At 38.0% G+C, this 17,849-nt stretch overlaps 1 non-coding gene across 1 annotated transcript; it reads right to left on the bottom strand.

Moving 5' to 3' along the window:
• Window positions 1-2,736: 2,736 nt before the first annotated feature.
• LOC116623840 lies at window positions 2,737-2,866 on the bottom strand. Its single transcript, XR_004297771.1, has one exon. It is a non-coding gene; the product is annotated as a small nucleolar RNA SNORA31 (small nucleolar RNA).
• Between the last annotated feature and the right edge of the window lie 14,983 nt (window positions 2,867-17,849).

A 17,849-nucleotide genomic window follows, 5' to 3' on the forward strand; every position in this document is an offset into this window, starting at 1 on the left:
GTCTATTCAAAAACTCCTTTTCAAATTCTAGTCTGACAGATGAGCCTATATTTTGCCCCTATCTTTACAAATTGTCAATCCTGTCCCAATCCCATAAAGACTGGTGGTCAGATTGAGGGCACATATTCTCCTGGAGCCCATTAATCATAGATTTACCCATGGGTCATCTGATATGGGTCCCTTTGAACCTAAACTTCCACCAAAAAACAAAACCAAAACCCTTTCAAGTGCAGCGGCACACTGGTCAGGTGACTATTGGTCATATTATATCTCATCGTGGGTGCTTGCCTTGATTTATAGTGTAAAGGCCCAAACCCTCCACATAAACTATGGTTTCAACCAAATATGGCAAATGCTGAGACCCACATCATCCCAACTGGCTATCCACCTGAAAAAGAATACTTCCAGTCCCACATTCCAAATGGAATCTTCCTGGCCTGGAAGCTCATCCCTGGAAATGACATTGACTCAGAGGACATCACCCCAAGCCAAGACCCTCCCCTGCATGAGAAACAACATTATCCTGGGCACTAAAATCTGTCCCAGCAACACCCATGGGCTTTTTCTCCTAAGACACAACTTGGACCCGGGACGGTTTTGCTTCTCTCCCCTTGTAATATCCAAGGATTCTATTATGTTTCTAAGCTTGCTGTCTGCCCATGATCCTGGCGTACGCTCGGCTCACTGCTATGTCCTTACACCACCATGTCTAAAGGGGAATCTGGTAGAGGTTGCTACAATATGTTCTATTCTAAAAACTAATGGAGATTATTGCTTTCCTCAGAAGGCACCTGCCCCATATCAGCCAACCCCTCAACTTTTTGGGAGAGGACCACTCACCCCGCAGCTCCTTCTCCTGTTGCTCTCCTCCACTGTGATCTTCTGCCCTGCATCTCCAACCATGACCACTCCTTCCCCTTGGCTACATGCAAATATCACTAATCTTTACATATACTTTACTATCTTATCAGTTCAGATCCTCCAAGAATATACCCACTAGACCAGCCACCTTGACCTGAATATATTTCTAACACACTTTACAACTCCACCAAAATATTATTAAGGGCAAAAATCCCAAGCCTATTTTCCTGACTAATGCCATATAAATGGAAAACTTAGTTATGGGCTGGCCTGCACAGACTCTTTATATTTCTATTTGTGTTCTGCCTTTCTACTCTCAGAATAAAATGTTTTTTATGCTGTTTAGGGCAACATAAGCCCTATGCTCTAAAAGTCCCTGCTGTCATCACCCCAAAATTTCCTTAATATGATATTAATATATTATGTTAAATATTACAGAGCCAATTGTGTTCATCATATTTTTCATTTTTTTAAATATTTTATGATGTTTTAACATCTTTAGGGGTCTTTGCAGGGATGAGATTGCCTTTCCCTGTTTCTTTATTGTCTCTAATTCCTAGAGACAATAAACAGTTTATTGGGGAGCCTGCCTTTCATATACAACCAACCAATTCTGTGTCCATATCTCTGACCACCAACTTTATTTAACTCAGACACCAATCCAATGTGTCTCCTATCCTAAAATGATCCAGAGCCAGGAACCAGATATCTAGCAGCAGTCCCTAGGACCCAAAGCCTGCTGAAATTATTCAAATTAGTGAATCCTAAGCTGTTTGTCCTGCCCTGCCTTGCCTTTCCTGAAAAGCACACAATAAAGGCTGTGACCCTAGGCTTTCTCCTTGCTCCTTTTTGCTTCCTGGCTGACACCCATGCTTCCTCCTGTGGCCCTGAAAGGCATGCCGTACCTCTCATTTCTAGGGGAACTGTGACATTAAACCTCTCTTTCCATGGCATTGACCTTTCTGGATCATCCCTCAGCACCTTTATTAATTCATCCCTGGCACAAATGACTAGACTTCCTTTAATTTTTCAGCTTTTGAGTCTTTTTAATTGAGTCTTTACTTTTTTTTTAAAGAAGATTTTATTTATTTGACAGAGAGCACAAGCAAGCGCACAAGCAGGGGGAGGGGCAGAGGGAGAGGGAGAAGCAGGCTCCCCACTGAGCAGGGAGCAAATGCGGGGCTCAATTCCAGGACCCCAGGATCATGACCTGAGCCAAAGGCAGATGCTTAACTGACTGAGCCACCCAGGCTCCCCACTGAGTCTTTACTTTTAATTGAATTGTTACTTCACGTTTGTTTTGAGAATATATTTTCTATAGGTATATCATTCAAGTTTAACAGTTGTTTTTTTCTTTTAGTAATTTAAAATGATTGTCCCCCTGACTTCTCATTCGCCTTGTAACAAAAGAATTCTCTGCCATCCCTGCCTTTGTTTCTTTGTATGTTACATTTTTTTTCTTTTTCCTTATTTATTAAAAAAAATTTTTTTTTGCTCTGGTTGCTTTTAAGATTTTCTTTATATTACTGGTTTTGAGAAATTTGATTATTAATATGTGATTTTCTTAACATTTCTTGTCTATGGATATTATTGCATATCTTTAATCTGGAAGTTTATGGTTTTCATCAAGTTTGAAAACTTTCTAGTCATTATTTATTCAAATATTTTTTATTCTATCTCTCACCTTCTTCAAGAACTCCAATTATATGCATTTTGGGCCACCTGAAGTTGTCATTCAGCTCACTGACACTTTTCCATTTTTTTAAAAAACTCAAAATTTAGATTCCTTTTTTTAGTATAACTAAGCTATTTGCTGTTTACAGGTTTATTTCTGAGTTGCAAAAAATTATTTCCCCCACCCACATATTTTGTAATTACTGTATTCCCCCATTCAATCTTGGCTGCCACACTTAGACAGAAAGCTCCAGGATACTTTTCTCTTGTATCTGTAGTGAAAACCTTATCAGAATACAATAACTGCTCCATGTCTGTCAGATAGATGCATTTTTTCTTTATTTTAAAAATTCTTAATAAATAAATAAGTAAATAAATAAATAAATAAATTTATTAAATTAAATTCTTTTTTTCTTTGTGTGTTTAATTTTGGGATGTTTCTATTACTTTGTATTAAAATTCACTTATCGTTTCCTCTGCAATGTCTACTGTGCTCTTAATTCTACTACTGGGAGTGTTTGTCATACATTCGTACGTTGAAACCCTAACTCCCAAAGTGATATATTCGGAGGTGGGAACTTTAGGAGGTAATTAGGTTTAGATGAGGGTGGTCTCTCACAATGAGATTACTGCCCTCATAAGAAGAGACCAGACAGCCGCTTTCTCTCTCCACTATAAGAAGATCGATGTCTGCAAACCAGGAAGAGGGTGCTCATCAGACACTGAAACTTTTGGCACCTTCATCTCAGACTTCCCAGCTTCCCGAACAGTGAGAAATAAATGTGGTTGTTTATGCCATCCAATCTATGGTAATTTGTTATAGCAGTTCAAGCTGACTAAGACACGCATCCACTGTGCATTTTATCTCAGAGATTGTGGAATTTTTCTTTAAAATTCAGATCTGGGTCTTTTTTTTTTTTTTATATTTCCATGTTAATACTTACCATTGGGAGATATAAAATACAGTATAATTGTTTTAATGTTTATTATGTTTAAAGTTTTAATGTTTAATGAAAATTCTAAAATCTGTATCAGTTCGGTATTGGTTTAATTGATTGCTTTTTCTCATGATGATGGTTCCTGTTTCCTGCTTGCTTGCATTCCTAGTAATCTTTGATTAGATACCAGACATTGTAAATTTTATCTTGTTGAGTATCAAGTAATTTTGTATTCTGGTAAATATTCTTGTATTCTGTTGAGTTACCTGAAAACAGTTTGATATTTTTCTGTCTTGCTTTTAATATTTGTCAGGCAAGGTCAGAGCAGTATCTAGGGCCAATTATTCCCTAGTGCTAAGGTAAGACTCTTCTTACTACCCAGTAATTTCTGAATTGTGAAGTTTTCCAGTTTGGCAATAGGGAGCAAACACTATTTTCAACCCCTTGTGATGCTGGATACTGTCCCTGCTAATCTTTTCAAGTGGTTCTCTCCCTAGCTTGGGGTATATTCATCACACACATGTGCTGCTCAGTATTCTGCTGACTGCTCAAGGGGAGCCCTTTGCAGATCTCTGGAATTCTCACTTTGTTCAGCTCTCCACTTCATGGTTCCTATCCTGTGACTTCTCACCAAATGAGCCTCTCCAAGACCTTCATCTCTGTCTCCTCAGCTTGGGAAGATGACCCATGGTCTGTCTGGCCTCCCTCCTCTCTTCCACAGCACTGGAATTCCCTCAAGGCAATGAGCTGAGGAAGTCATAAGACTCATCATGTTGGTTTCCTATCTCTTAGGCATTACCGTTTTCTTGTCTGACATTCAATATCATGGAAACCATTGTCTTGTCTGTTTTGTCTGGATTTTTTGGTTGTTTTAGACAAGAGAGCAAATCTGTTTTCTGTTACTGCCTCTTAGTTAAAAACAGAAGTCCTTGCTTACCTTCTCTCTAGCATAACTTGTAATAATGTTTCTATTTAAACACTATTACCCTGTTACCTCTTCTTTTCTCTGGCTTTAGTTATATCACCACTCTCTTTTATGGAATTTCATCAAATAAAATGTCCTGTCTTTAATTTCCATGTGTTTGAACCCATTTACTTCTTTCTTTCTTTGTCATTTGTCTCTTTAGCTTCCAGAGTAAAATAGTCCCTTGCCTTAGTTCTACTTCTCTACTTTTCTCATTACTTACCCAGCTTGCAGGTTAGTATAATGATTTAAGCAACCCTCTCTTCCTTCATTCCCTATGTGCAGGCACAAACAAAGAAGAACATGTATGTGCTTGTTATAAAGTTTTGTGATCAACCATAAATATTTATTGATTCTACCATGGGCATCGCATTAGCCAAGAGAATGGCTAACATACAGACAGCGTCTCCCAGGAATTTAGGGTCACATGACAATACTTCATGTTTCTTCGTATTTCTGGCACAATGTTAATTTTTAGTCACTGATGTAGTACTTTTATATATACATAAAATTGTAATTTAGTATAGCAAATAAATATGGCATTGTAGTATAGATGTGTGAAGTGGGAAATTTCCTTTTAAAATCAGAGATTGCTGAAATTAAATGAGCTAACTTACGAATAACTAAAAGATTAATCAAATAAATGATAGCATATCCATAAAGTGGAATGTTTTAGAGATTTACAATAATGTTACAGAAAAAAAAATATTTAACGACATGGAATAGTGCTCATGATGTTAAGTGAAAAATTCAGTTAAATTGCTTACATGATATGATCAATATATATTGATATGCCATTATCATAGGAAATGCTGGAAGAAATGCCATATGTCAAAATTTTAATGTTGGTTAATAGATAGTCAATTTACAGAAGATTGTCATTTCTTTTATTCTCACATGTGTTTTCTCAATTTTAGCAAATGTAATACATTATTTTTGTTATTACCTTTTTGGTAGAAAAAAACAATGAAATTTTTTTTATTTAAAATTTTAGCACCAGGTGTGGCACAATGTAAGCATTGAATGATTTTAGGTTTGTTTGTTTTTTTTAATCTGTTTCGTACCCTCCTCCCTTCCACTGTATAAGTTGTTATTTTATTACATGTTGCCTTTATTTTTAAGTGTTGTCAATGTATACATCTTGAATAGAGAATAAGATTATAAAGCACCTGAGTACAAGATCATAGTCTTTCTACTATTCTTAATTTCAATTAGTGTAATACTGGAGTGGCTGGGATTCACAATGAATTCAATATGTATTTATTGATTATTTGAGATATGTTTTTCTTATTTTGTGTTTTTTTTTTTTTACATTAGGTGTTAAGAATTGAACAAGAAACTGATTTTCTTGAATATTTTATAAACTTTAGAGTGATGGGAAAATTTATAATATCTCGCCTTTAACTTAACCACAATTCAGAAAGTTGTAAGAACCTCTCAACTGGGAGTAAAGTACTTTTGATTATACATGATTATTTATTTATTTTTCTTCCTTTTTCACACAAGGCTTTGGATTGGTCTTTGAAGTCATTCCAGGGATAAGGCTCTTTCTAATCTATTGACAAAATTCAATTTCTGCCTGCCATAATCCAGATGAAGGAAGAGAAAACACACAAGAAACTTGCCACTTCATGAAATAATTTTATTTTGCAGCCTAAAATCGTTACTAACCTCTGCAACACTTAATTAATTGAAATGACTCCAGCCGTGGGATACTGTGGCGAAGAGTTTCCTAGTAGTTATATATGATTCAACCTGAAATTCAGTTAAAACTGAAGGATACTTAAACACACATCAATGAATGAAAAATGAAGGCCCTGTTAAATTTAATCAATCATTTGCCTCTTTTTTTCTTCTTCTCCTCTATCTTGTTTTTCCTTTGGGATTTAATACATTTAAATTTTTTTTTTTTTCCTAAACAAACATTCAAAATACTTTTAGTTAGTAGACATGTAGAAAGGACCAAAAGTAGATGATTGTTACATTTTTTTAAAATTGTTAAAAATACCAAAGTATACGTCTAATTCATTTAATCAAAATGTTCTCAATGTGATGGGGCACCTGGGTGGCTCAGTCAGTTAAGTGGTTGCCTTCGGCTCAGGTCATGATGCCAGAGCCCTGGGATCGAGCCCCACATCTGGCTCCCTGCTCAGTGGGGAGCCTGCTTCTCCCTCTCCCTCTGCCTGCCTCTCTGCCTACTTGTGCTCTCTATCTCTCTGTCAAATAAATAAATAAAATCTTAAAAAAAAAATGTTCTCAATGTGGATCAACACCAAAGTAGTCTGATAAATATGGCGATTGAAAAGGGTAACCATATCACTGACATCAAATTCTTGCTTAAACAGCTTTTCCCACTAAAGGATAAACCCATTTACTACATGTTTATGTGTAGCTCATCAAGACCCCTAGACCTGAGACCAGGTTGAGTGCACCAACAATGAACAAAATAGTCTTAGCCTTTGAAAGCTTAGGATAGCACCTGAAAACAAGTGACCAATATTTAAAGATGGAACCACTGGTATTTTGACATTTCCTTGATAACATCTCTCTTCTCTTCCTCTGATTATTTTATTCCCACATCCACACATGCAGTTGAGGGTTCTATTAACTTATGCAATAGCTTCCATCTCCTTTCTCATCTAGGACTCATACTGATTTCCACCTGATTAGTCCTTCTCAAACACTCCTCACATCACCCTCAATAAATATTTATTGCTTTGGGATAGCCTTAAGAATGCAGCCATCTATTTAAGGCCTTCTCTCATCTCCCCCAATCTTTAATTTATACCCAACACTTCTTGTTCCAATCAATGTGGTCAACTGCTTCCTCAAAAGGCTTTGCACAAATATTTCTCAAGTGCTTGAAATCAGCTGGAGGCCATGCTGGGTCCTGGGATTGTATACTTAAACAAAAGAAAAGAAAGAAAGAAAGAAAGAAAGAAAGAAAGAAAGAAAGAAAGAAAAAGAAAGAAAGAAAGAAAGATGAAGAAGAAGAAAAAAAAGTAAGAGAAGAAGAAGAAGTTGTCCCTTGCTGCTTCCAAGGAACTAGAAGGAAAGAGACCAGGAAGTACAACAGTGGATCATGTTCAGCACAAGGTGATGAAGTTCTCTGGGTGGTGTATGTGCAACCTGCTGTATTACTACAAGAAAAGGACAAAGAAGTAAAAATTTGCAGTGACAGCATAAATAAAATCTGATAAGATTTCATCATTTTCCTTGATCCATGAAAGCGGTTATAACAAGTACATGAAAATGGGTGAAGACTCTGAGATCTGAAGGCAGGTGTGACTCTTCAAGCCTGGAGATGTCATAGCTTGCAAACTCATAAACATGAGTCACAACTTCTTTGTTTTCTCTTCTCAATTTCAGTATTTCGTTGAATCTAGAGGGTGAGTTGGGGTCATGTCATTCCCATGGATCCCCCTTCCCACCCTTAGAAACTCTAGAAAAGTGGTATAGCTTTGAAATTAACCAAGGAAAAGAAATGGACAAAAAACAATGGAAAAAAAAAAAACAGTGGAACAAATTACAACGAAATTCCACCTTCGTGAGTTTAATTAGAAAAGGGACTCCTTACAACTGTCATTCACACTTCTTGGTTTTTCTTTTTCCACTCTGATCTCAAAGGAGTACACCAAATGGGCAAGGCCTTATGACCCATTTTTTTTTTTTTTTTACATGAGGAAATCAAGAAATTTTGACATGGATGAAGCCACCCAACTTTAGACATGAATATCCAAACAGGCTTCACACTCCAATCTTCCTGCAAAGAACCTAGTATTTTTCTGTCACATCCACAACAATGATAAGAGAGACTTGACAGGATAGCATCAGCTATAGAGTTCCAAGATTTCATCATCATATTTTCATTCGCATTAAGTTCCACCCATATTTGAGATGCAAAATAAAAGGCACATGGGATTTAGCATCGAAATGTATATAACACTTAAATACAAATTTATTTAGTGTGATCTTGATTTGAGACACAAATTCTGTTGCCTGGAAAGACGATCTGAATATAAAGATTGATCGCCTCAATGGATTTTAAGACTGGCCATGTATTTATCTCTATCTGTACGTATTTAACAAGCATCAGTGAAAAGTACAACCTTGTTCCATGTTATTCATTCTCTAATGGGTAGTTGTATTAATCCAACAGAATGGAATCTGAAGCCAAGAGCAGCACTTGCTTTTCAGCAACATTTGTCCTGGATGAATGGCGTTAAAGAAAGTCACACGTTGTGGACAGCGTAAGGACATGCAGTGGGTGAGCTGCTCAGAGGAAGGAAGCCAGGAGGGAACTGGCAGGGCAAAGCGGCAAAGAGCTTCTAAAAGAGATCACAGTGCTCTGTTTCCTTTTTCCTTTAAATCAGACAATATTCACAGATTATACAAAGTAATGAGCAAATATAATAAAGAGCTAATCAATACATTTCAACTGTTCTGATACCAGGGTTATTTTGAATGGTCTAAGTAATTTTTTTAATCGTAGAAGTCATATGACAGCATTATGGAAACTTTGAAAAACCAAGAAAGAATTATTTTGATTGCACTATTAACCCCCTAAAACAGTCATTATTCATTTGTGTTTATCATCTGAGATACCTTTATCATAGGCTTATATTTTTTATAATTGTAATCACGGTGTCTATACAACTTCATGTGGTGCTTTTTCACATTTAATTATGGAAGTACTTTTCCAAGATGCCAAACTGTTTTCCTATTTAATATTTAGAGGCTGCATGATATTCACCTTACTCATCCTATCATATTGGATTTAGCACTGCAGGCTTCAGTTTTTGTTTTTATTACTTTTTTTTTTTTTTGCTTTGACAAAATAACACTGCTCTGTTGTAAACACAGGTTATATATGAACTCATGGGTATTTCCTCAGGTTAGGCTCTCAGAAATATATGTTTTCTTCCAAAGGGTCTGAATATTTTACAAACACCTTTAATGTTTATTGCCAAAATGATACCTAGAAAGAGTTGTTGGTTAAGAATGTATTTATATGTATGTGTTGTTTATTTATAGTACAGATGTATTACAGTAAGACCCAGAAAAAATTGAAATGAAAATCATTATCAGGGGTGCCTGGGTGGCTCAGTCATTAAGCGTCTGCCTTCAGCTCAGGTCATGATCCCAGCGTCCTGCGATCGAGCCCCGCATCGGGCTCCCTGCTCTGCGGGAAGCCTGCTTCTCCCTCTCCCACTCCCCCTGCTTGTGTTTCCTCTCTCGCTGTGTCTCACTCTGTCAAATAAATAAATAAAATCTTAAAAAAAAAAGAAGAGAAAGTCATTATCAAAGCTAAAATACAGTAAGTAGCAAAGATAGAGAAGAAAAGAACCATATATGCAATAAAACCAAACAAAGTTGGTTTAGCAGGAAGCAAAGAAATTATCGAAGACTATTGAGATTATATCAAAAGGACCCAAATATGGGACAATTTGAGCATTAAGAAAAGTTGGTTTTCATGACCTTTCTTGGACCAGCATTCAATCCAGGGTAACTCATTCTATCTCTTTATCATATCTTCTTTTAATCTCTGACACTTTTGAGGAACCCTGACCAGTAATTGCATGACTTATACTTAAAAGAAAAAAAAATCATTAAAAAGTCTTTTGAGAATTTAGAATTTAGTGCATAAAAGTCACTTTCAAATTTGATATGTAGGGCCAGGCAATAGCTATCTTGAGGAGACAATAGCTTTTTATGGCTCTGAGGTAAACACCATCAATTGCCTAAGTTCAACGGTCTCTCCTTGGTAATCTAATCTATATATGACTTTATAATGTCGCATCTTCTAATAAAGAGCTGTGCTTGATCGTTTGATGTCAACGTGTCTTCGACTAAGGAACCCAAATTGCTCTGGACTTGTTCTAATGACATTGAAGACATGTTGGGGGACCTTGCCAAACCCTCTCCCATGTGCTGTCCTAGTTTATCCACCAGCATCCCAGAGTGATTCTGAGGATGGTAGGACCAACAGGGCTGGCGTGATGGAGTGTGTGGTTCAGAAACTTGGTTGTTCATCAAAATCAGCTAAAGGTCTTATTAAAACACAGACTGTTGGACTCCATGCCCAGAGTTCAGGAGGTCCGTGGTGACCTAGAGTCCATTGAGGAGAGTATAGTTCTCTGAAAAGATGAGGCTAATCATCTATATATACTTGTGCAGTTTCCCATATAAGAATATGCATTTCTCACAAGCTCCCAGGGGGATGCTGATGCTATGCTATCAGTCCAGGGACCACACTCTAAGAACCAACAATGGGGTGGTACAAAGAGCCTCTAAGTCAAAGGAAATTGAGTTTCAAACTGAGACTCCACCACTTATAGTGGACATGATCTGAGCTTCGAATTTCCATGCATAAAAGAGAATTCTAGCAGAGACATTGTTGAGAGTATTATGACGTCAGAGGAACAAAGTTTCTAGATTCCATGGATCTCTGAAAGCAACCAATACTCCTGCCTGGCTGTTGACTTTGCAGCCAATCTGGGGCTACAGTTGGAATACCCTGCTGAATTTAATCCAAAATCTGAATATTCAGCATGACCTCGGCCTATAATCTGAGTTTGATTTGGTTTTCCAAAGCAAAGCAAAACAAAACAAAATAAAACCTCCACAAGTCAAATCAGCTTCCCACCCATATCAACCTCCTGGACCCTCTTACCTCAGCTTGCTTGAGGGCCTCGCCTCCCGATACCCAGACCAAGTTCATGTCCCCAGAGGTTCCTGAGAGCCCCTGATCCCCCAAAGATGCAGAGGCACAAGCTCAAGCTCCTGGATCCACCCACAGGGACACTCGCAAGTCTCCTAATTGAGCATAGGCAGCTGACATTTGACCAGTTGTATTGCAATGAAGGGTAAGTGGTGGTCCCTCCCCATAACATTTGATCTTTAACCAATTAGAATGAAACTGCCCTCCTGCCTACATGCCTTTTATGTCTTTCCATTCACCTTAGAGTTTTAGCAATGACACCTTTGGGTTTTTTTTTTTTTTTAAGTTTTAAATTTTTTTAAGGTTGTTGAACTATCCATTAAGCTCAAACAATAACATGTTCACAATAACATAACATCCTTCTCCACTCTCAAAAACCTTCTCCATGCCCACCTGTTCTCCAAAGCACTTCCCCTTGTAGTAATCACCTAACGCTCTGTCTATGATGACCCTGCATCCATCTCTATTGTTTTGGCCCATGCAGTTCTATATCATGTCTTTCATCTGGAAGCTCCCTGTTGAGAGCTTTTGTTCTTTGGGCACATTACAATACTCCTTACGTAGTTCGGGGCACATTGGTGCTGTGGATACTAGCAGTGATCTTAATAAGGACCAACAGTAAATAACAAACGTGACAATAGATACAATATCATATGACAACTCAGATCACAGAATCAGCCCTGCAACCCGGGTCCTTCGGGACTGGTCCAAAGCACTTTGTGAGAAATGGCAGTAGTGGGCTCTCTGCAAGCTTTTAATCGGGCCTGCACTAGGGGTCCCTGACCTAGTCTGTGATATGGCAGAAATGCTTGGTTCTGCAGAAGACAAATGCAAGGCCATACTCCGTGTTAGGCAACACTCTGGGCTGGGTGCTATAAATAATAATAAAGATAAATAATAAAAAAAGTGAAATGTTTTAAATGAAAGGTGATGCACTGTGAACTTAACACACTGGCCCTTTAGCCTTTCTGTTAACAAGGTAATCTGATTGCCATTGATTTTTTTCACCTCTGTTACTAAGAAGGTGATGAAATGCTGTCCACACAGATGTATTGAATCAGATACTAAACAAAGAGCAACATAAAGAACAATTATCAGCAACCTTGCTTTCAGCCTGCTGATTATGACATTACTAGAAGACAAGGTCTGGGTGACAAAAAATAAAGCCGGGGGAAGGATGTGTAGATAAAAGGAAGGAATGCAGGTAAGTTTCTTCTGAATAGACACGCGTTCATTTCAGAAGAATTTCACAAGGAGCTTTGTCTCTGCTCCATAGCTTTAAAAGGGGCCATTTCTACTTCTGCAGTTTACTGATAGGCATTCCAGTGTGATCTAATTAACTACTTTTATTATGCCACAGAGAAAATAGCACGGTAGAGATGAGTCACTAATGCACATGTTTTTGCTATATAGATTCTGGCTGGGTGTTGCACAGAAAGAATCATTTATTGGCCCATTGGGGTTCTTCAAGTAGCCCCCAAGAGGGAAGTAAGACCCTAAAATATTCTGAGAGAAAGGCCACACTTATGACCTGTCAATGAACCCCAGAGATGTTTTGTGATGAGTGATTAGGACACCTTGCTTGAAATGTATGACCAGGGTAGAATTCGTGTATGAAAGCTGACTTCACGGCCTATGCTGAAATAATTTCCTCATCTCAAGTATTTCCAGGTTTTGTTTTTTATTTCATTTTCATTAGCCCAGTTGCAAAAGTCCATGGTAAAGATATGTATGTCTCAGCAATTTTCATACCTTTGACTATATGCTTTTGCCTAAACGAGAATGCCTCCCTTATCTTATTATCTTTGATGACGTGTGTTTCTATGGCAATATCTCATCATGGCATTTTCTCAAGGGCTGTGCTCCAATTCTTCTGCCCTGACCAACTCTGGCAGCCATCACTAATTGACTGTGAAAGTGGAAAGTGCTGTGGTCTAAAGAGATCACTTTTTGGAAACTTCAGTACAGTTTGGGAAAGGTAGTCAACTGAAGCAAAAACAGCTCGATAGTGTGATCAGGCCATACGGTGGTTCTAAAACAATATAGAAAAACTTGTAAAGGAAACAACCAGTCACCACAATTGACCACCATAATTTCAATGCAGGGATGGAATGCGTCAATGAAAATAGCAGAATTAGAATCGTTGGCCCTGATGCATCGCATCATTCTCTTCAGCCTCCACCAGGCAAGAGTCTGGTAGAAATCAGGCTTAACAATAGGGGGAAATAGAGAAAGAGGTGTAAAAAGTCAGAAGGTAAGCTCTAAATAGGGTGGACAGTAAACCAGGAGGAAAACTGGAGAAATTACAAAACACAGCTATTTTGAAAGTCAGGGTAAAAGCAGAAAACACTTCTTATATTTGACGTTTTGTGTGTGACACCTTGTCCTTACACGAATTATATTCAGTTGGCAGACATTACTGGCCATGGTGGGGCAGCGGGGTAGAAGGGGAAGTCATTTGGAAGAGCAATGGCAGAGAACTTGAGCATGCCTCAGAAGGTTTGTTGTAGGGATTGCTGGACCCCCCTCCCAGAGATCCAGATTTGCATTTCTTGCATGTTCTCATGTGTGACCTGTGCTGCTGATTATAGAAATATCTTCGGGTATTTGTGAGCTTTAAGGCTTTTGTCAGGGGAGATGTCTTTGACGGCTACTCATCTGGTAGAAGGCCAAACAGCCAAGGTTTGGTTTAAAATATTAAGTGGTTACGGCTTTCAAGCTTGTGAATTTGGATAAATGACTAATGCTAAATCTCAAAATGCAAAATAATTCTACTTTCTCGACAGATTAAATAAGATGTATAAAGCAGGGTAACCCTAAATCGAGCAAATATATGAGATATGCGTCCCTTACTCTTCTTTCTTTGAAATACAGATGTCTAGCTCTTGGGGAGGAAACAGGGTCCAGTGGAGAGAGTGGATACTAGTGGATTCTGTCACAATACAGAAGATAATGACTCATCCCAGAAGTGTTAATAAAAATTGTTTCATGGGCTAGAGCTTCCCCTGAGATATTGTGGATGGCCAGTGGGATTCAGAAGGGCAAGGAACCTCAGTAAGTATTAGTAAGCTAGCTATAGTTGGAATTAATTGTTGTATTTTACGTAAAAGTTATTGCACTAACGACATTAATGGTGACAAATGTACTTTTATTGCTCAAGGGGCATTTTAACCCATCTTGGATGTTTAAGGGCCACACAATTTTAAAACGAACAGTTTACAAACCTCAAATAAACATGGTAGGGCAGAGGCAGAGAGAAGACACTCTCACACAAGATTGTTTGGAATATAAGTTGACTCAACTAATAGGGGATTGTATATCAAAAATCTTACAAATTTCACACATCATGACTCAGAAATTTCAGCTTGGGAAACGAACCATAAGGAAAATCATAACGATAGAAGAAAAAGATTATGTGTGAAGATAATAATTAAAGCATTATTTGTATTATCAAAAAAAAAAAAAGGAAAGCAGAATAAAAGGGAAATGATAAATCTAATTACAATCCATGTTAAATGAGAAAAAAAATGTAAAATATATTTGGAATAAGATCACAGCTGTGAAGAAGGATATAATTTTTTTTTCTTGCCCATATCTATAAATATGACCTTGAATCAGTGGTTCCCAACCAGGGATGATTTTGCTGTGCAGGGGACATTTGGCCCTCTAGGGCCAATATATAGGGATACTTTTATCGTCACAGTTGGGGAAAGAATGATACTGGCCTCTAGTGAGCCAGAGATGCTGTTAAACATCCTATCGTGTGCAGGGCATCCCCCACAACCAAGACTTTTAACTCAAAATGTCACTATGGCTGAGGTTGAGAAACGGCCTCAAACAAATTCCATGACTTCTCTAAATGTGTTTGCTAAACTCTAAAAATCAAAAACAATAATTCTGGGGTGCCTGGGTGGCTCAGTCAGTTGAGCACCCACTCTTGGTTTCGGCTCAGGTCATGATCTCATGGGTCCTGAGATTGATCAAGCCCTGCATCAGGCTCTGTGCTCAGTGCTGAGTCTGCCTGAGATTCTCTCCCTCTGCCCCTCACCTTGCTCATGCTCTCTCTCTCTCTCTTTAAAATAAAATTAATAAAACCTTAAAAAAATAATAATACCTACTGAATTAGATTGTTTGAAGGAATTAAATGAAATAATCTCTGAAGAAAATTTGGTCTGGCTTTAAGTCAATTCCCAGTGAAATTTCATATGATTTATCTATCACGATTCCAACATTTTTTTAGAAACATAAAGGAATGGTAGCAAGTAAATGACTTTTATCTTTCCTTCAACTTTTCAATTTTTTTTCCAAACTTTCTCCCATAAGCATAGTTATATAAAAAAAAAAGATATTTAAAATATTGTTTTAATTTTTATTTCTCTTTTTTTTTTTTTTTTTTTTTAGAGAAAGAGTGAGAGTGCACATGCATGAGAGGTGGGGAGGGGCTGAGGGAGAGGGAGAGAGAAAATCTTAAGCAGGCTCCTAACCCAGGATGGAGCCTGAGGTAGGGCTTGAGCTCATGACCCTAACTGAGATCATGACATGAGCTGAAATCAAGAGTTGGACACCTAACTGCCTGAGCCACCTAGGTGCCCCTTAAAATATTGTTTTTAAAAGAAGACTTTGTTGTGAAGTTAATAACCACAGGTACGTTTTTTTCTTACTATTCAGGAAGTGGGAAATTTGAGTTGTATGGTAGGGCCAACTTAGCAAGTATCTTTTTCATTTTGACAATCATCCAACTGTTACAATATAGCCAGTGAAGTTTGCCAGCAACTTGTATCAATGAAAATGATTTATTTTCAAGTTAAACTTAGAGATAATGAAGATTCTAAGCATGCCAAAGAGACACTTTTAGGCACCACTTATGCAAAAGAATTCCTGTTACAAAAACAGTGATTGGTTAATGGTTCAAATAATAATAATAATAATAATAATAATAATGCCACTTTATTGAGGATTTGCAATGTTCTTGCGGGCTGACCTGGAAGAAAGGTGTAGTACTTATTTTTGAGGAGAGACAAGTGTATATATATATGGAGGAAAAGTCTTTCCATCTTCTTGAATCTAATGCTACAGAGTCTAATTATTATTAAGAACAGAATTGTGTGGACACCTGGGTGGCTTAGTTGGTTAAGCATCTGACTCCTGATTTCAGCTTGGGTCATGATCTCAGGGTTGTGAGATTGAGCCCTGAATCACACTCCATGCTGGGTGTGGAGTTGGGAAAGGTGATTTTTAGGAAAGATGAAGGGGCCTTAGAAGAATGGATGTGGGTATGATATTTATGACAAAGTTTCTCTGAGTGTGGTGTTGACTTCCAGTTGCCTCTCTTGTGATAAGAATCAATCTTTCCTGATTGATGAAACTCCCAGGGAGGGGACTTATTACCATTAGATTCTTCTGGGAGGATTTATCTTTAGGCACATAAGGGGAGGTTAGAGAAAGCCTCTCCCTGAATTTGCTGGTTTTCAAGCGCCTTACAGCTCAAAATAATCAATATAACAAAATGGCACATTTTGGGGTGACATAGTCTTCTACCCTTCAGAATTCTGACATAATCCTATTTGTCCAGTTTGTGATGACCCTAAGAAGTCTCAAGCCATGGCAACAGCACTGTGAGGTCGGTCGGTGGTGACTATAGTTAGGATTCGGGCTCTGGACGAGAACAACTGGTCAAGTCAATTCCAACCCTAGAAAGTAGGTAGGTGGAGTGATAGAAGGGTCTGGGGATGATTTCAAGGAAAGAATTTCCCAAATTATAAACACGTAGGCCCGAGACCCTGGGAGGGAAGCTGTGTGGAACTGGGAAGTGTCCTGTAGATCAGGCTGTGGGCTTGCTCTCCCCAACCTCCTTGCATGGACCTGAAGAATCCATTCAAAGGAAAATCCACTACAGGAGCAGGACCATTGACAGAGCTTCTCACATAGGTATATTATGCCTATGTGTATTTCCAAATTAGCTTTGTCCGTCTTAGTTTTGGAGGAAGTAGGGAGAAATATTTGAAAAAAATTTTTTTTCATAGTGTTTAAAGGGAACACAAAATGCAAATAACACAAAGCTTAAAGGAAATTTTGTTCGCACAATTTTCACATCACTTTCACCAAGCTAACCACCCTGTGATTTTGGACAGGGTTACAGCAAGTACTTGAACTTCTGGGTGGCTATCCAATTCCAACCCTCAGCCTTATGGATGCCCCGTACTAAATATTAGTGTTAGAAACTGCCTTGTCTCAGGATGGCCTTTGATAGGGGAGCTCTGGAAAAATGCAGGTCTACACTGGGAAAGGCTTTTTATTATTATTTTTTTTAAGCAAATAAAACCCCAGAATGGATTTTCTTTCCAAGATGTGTTTTTGTTTTATCACAATGACCTTTCTAAGAAAAGATGAAGCCAGCCTCAGGTAAAAAGAAATGGCCACATTTCATCTACGGTTAGCCTCTGTGACCCTTGACCTTGGTTTTTCTATCTGCACCTCTTTTCATGCACCATTTCTCCTGGTGTCTGATAAGGGACACTTGGTGCTTGAGTGAGGCCAGATTGGAACTTTGACTTTTATAAAATAGCCAGTAAACAAATTCTGTCCCACTTTAATTGGTGATATCATTCCCCCCCACTTTTTTTTAATACCACAAAGCATTGATAAACTGGCAGAACTGATAAAAGGCAGAGTGAAGGACAGTAAAATGGCG

This window comes from Phoca vitulina, unplaced genomic scaffold (assembly GCF_004348235.1).
Source record: "Phoca vitulina isolate PV1807 unplaced genomic scaffold, GSC_HSeal_1.0 scaffold61, whole genome shotgun sequence".
NCBI lineage: Eukaryota > Metazoa > Chordata > Mammalia > Carnivora > Phocidae > Phoca > Phoca vitulina.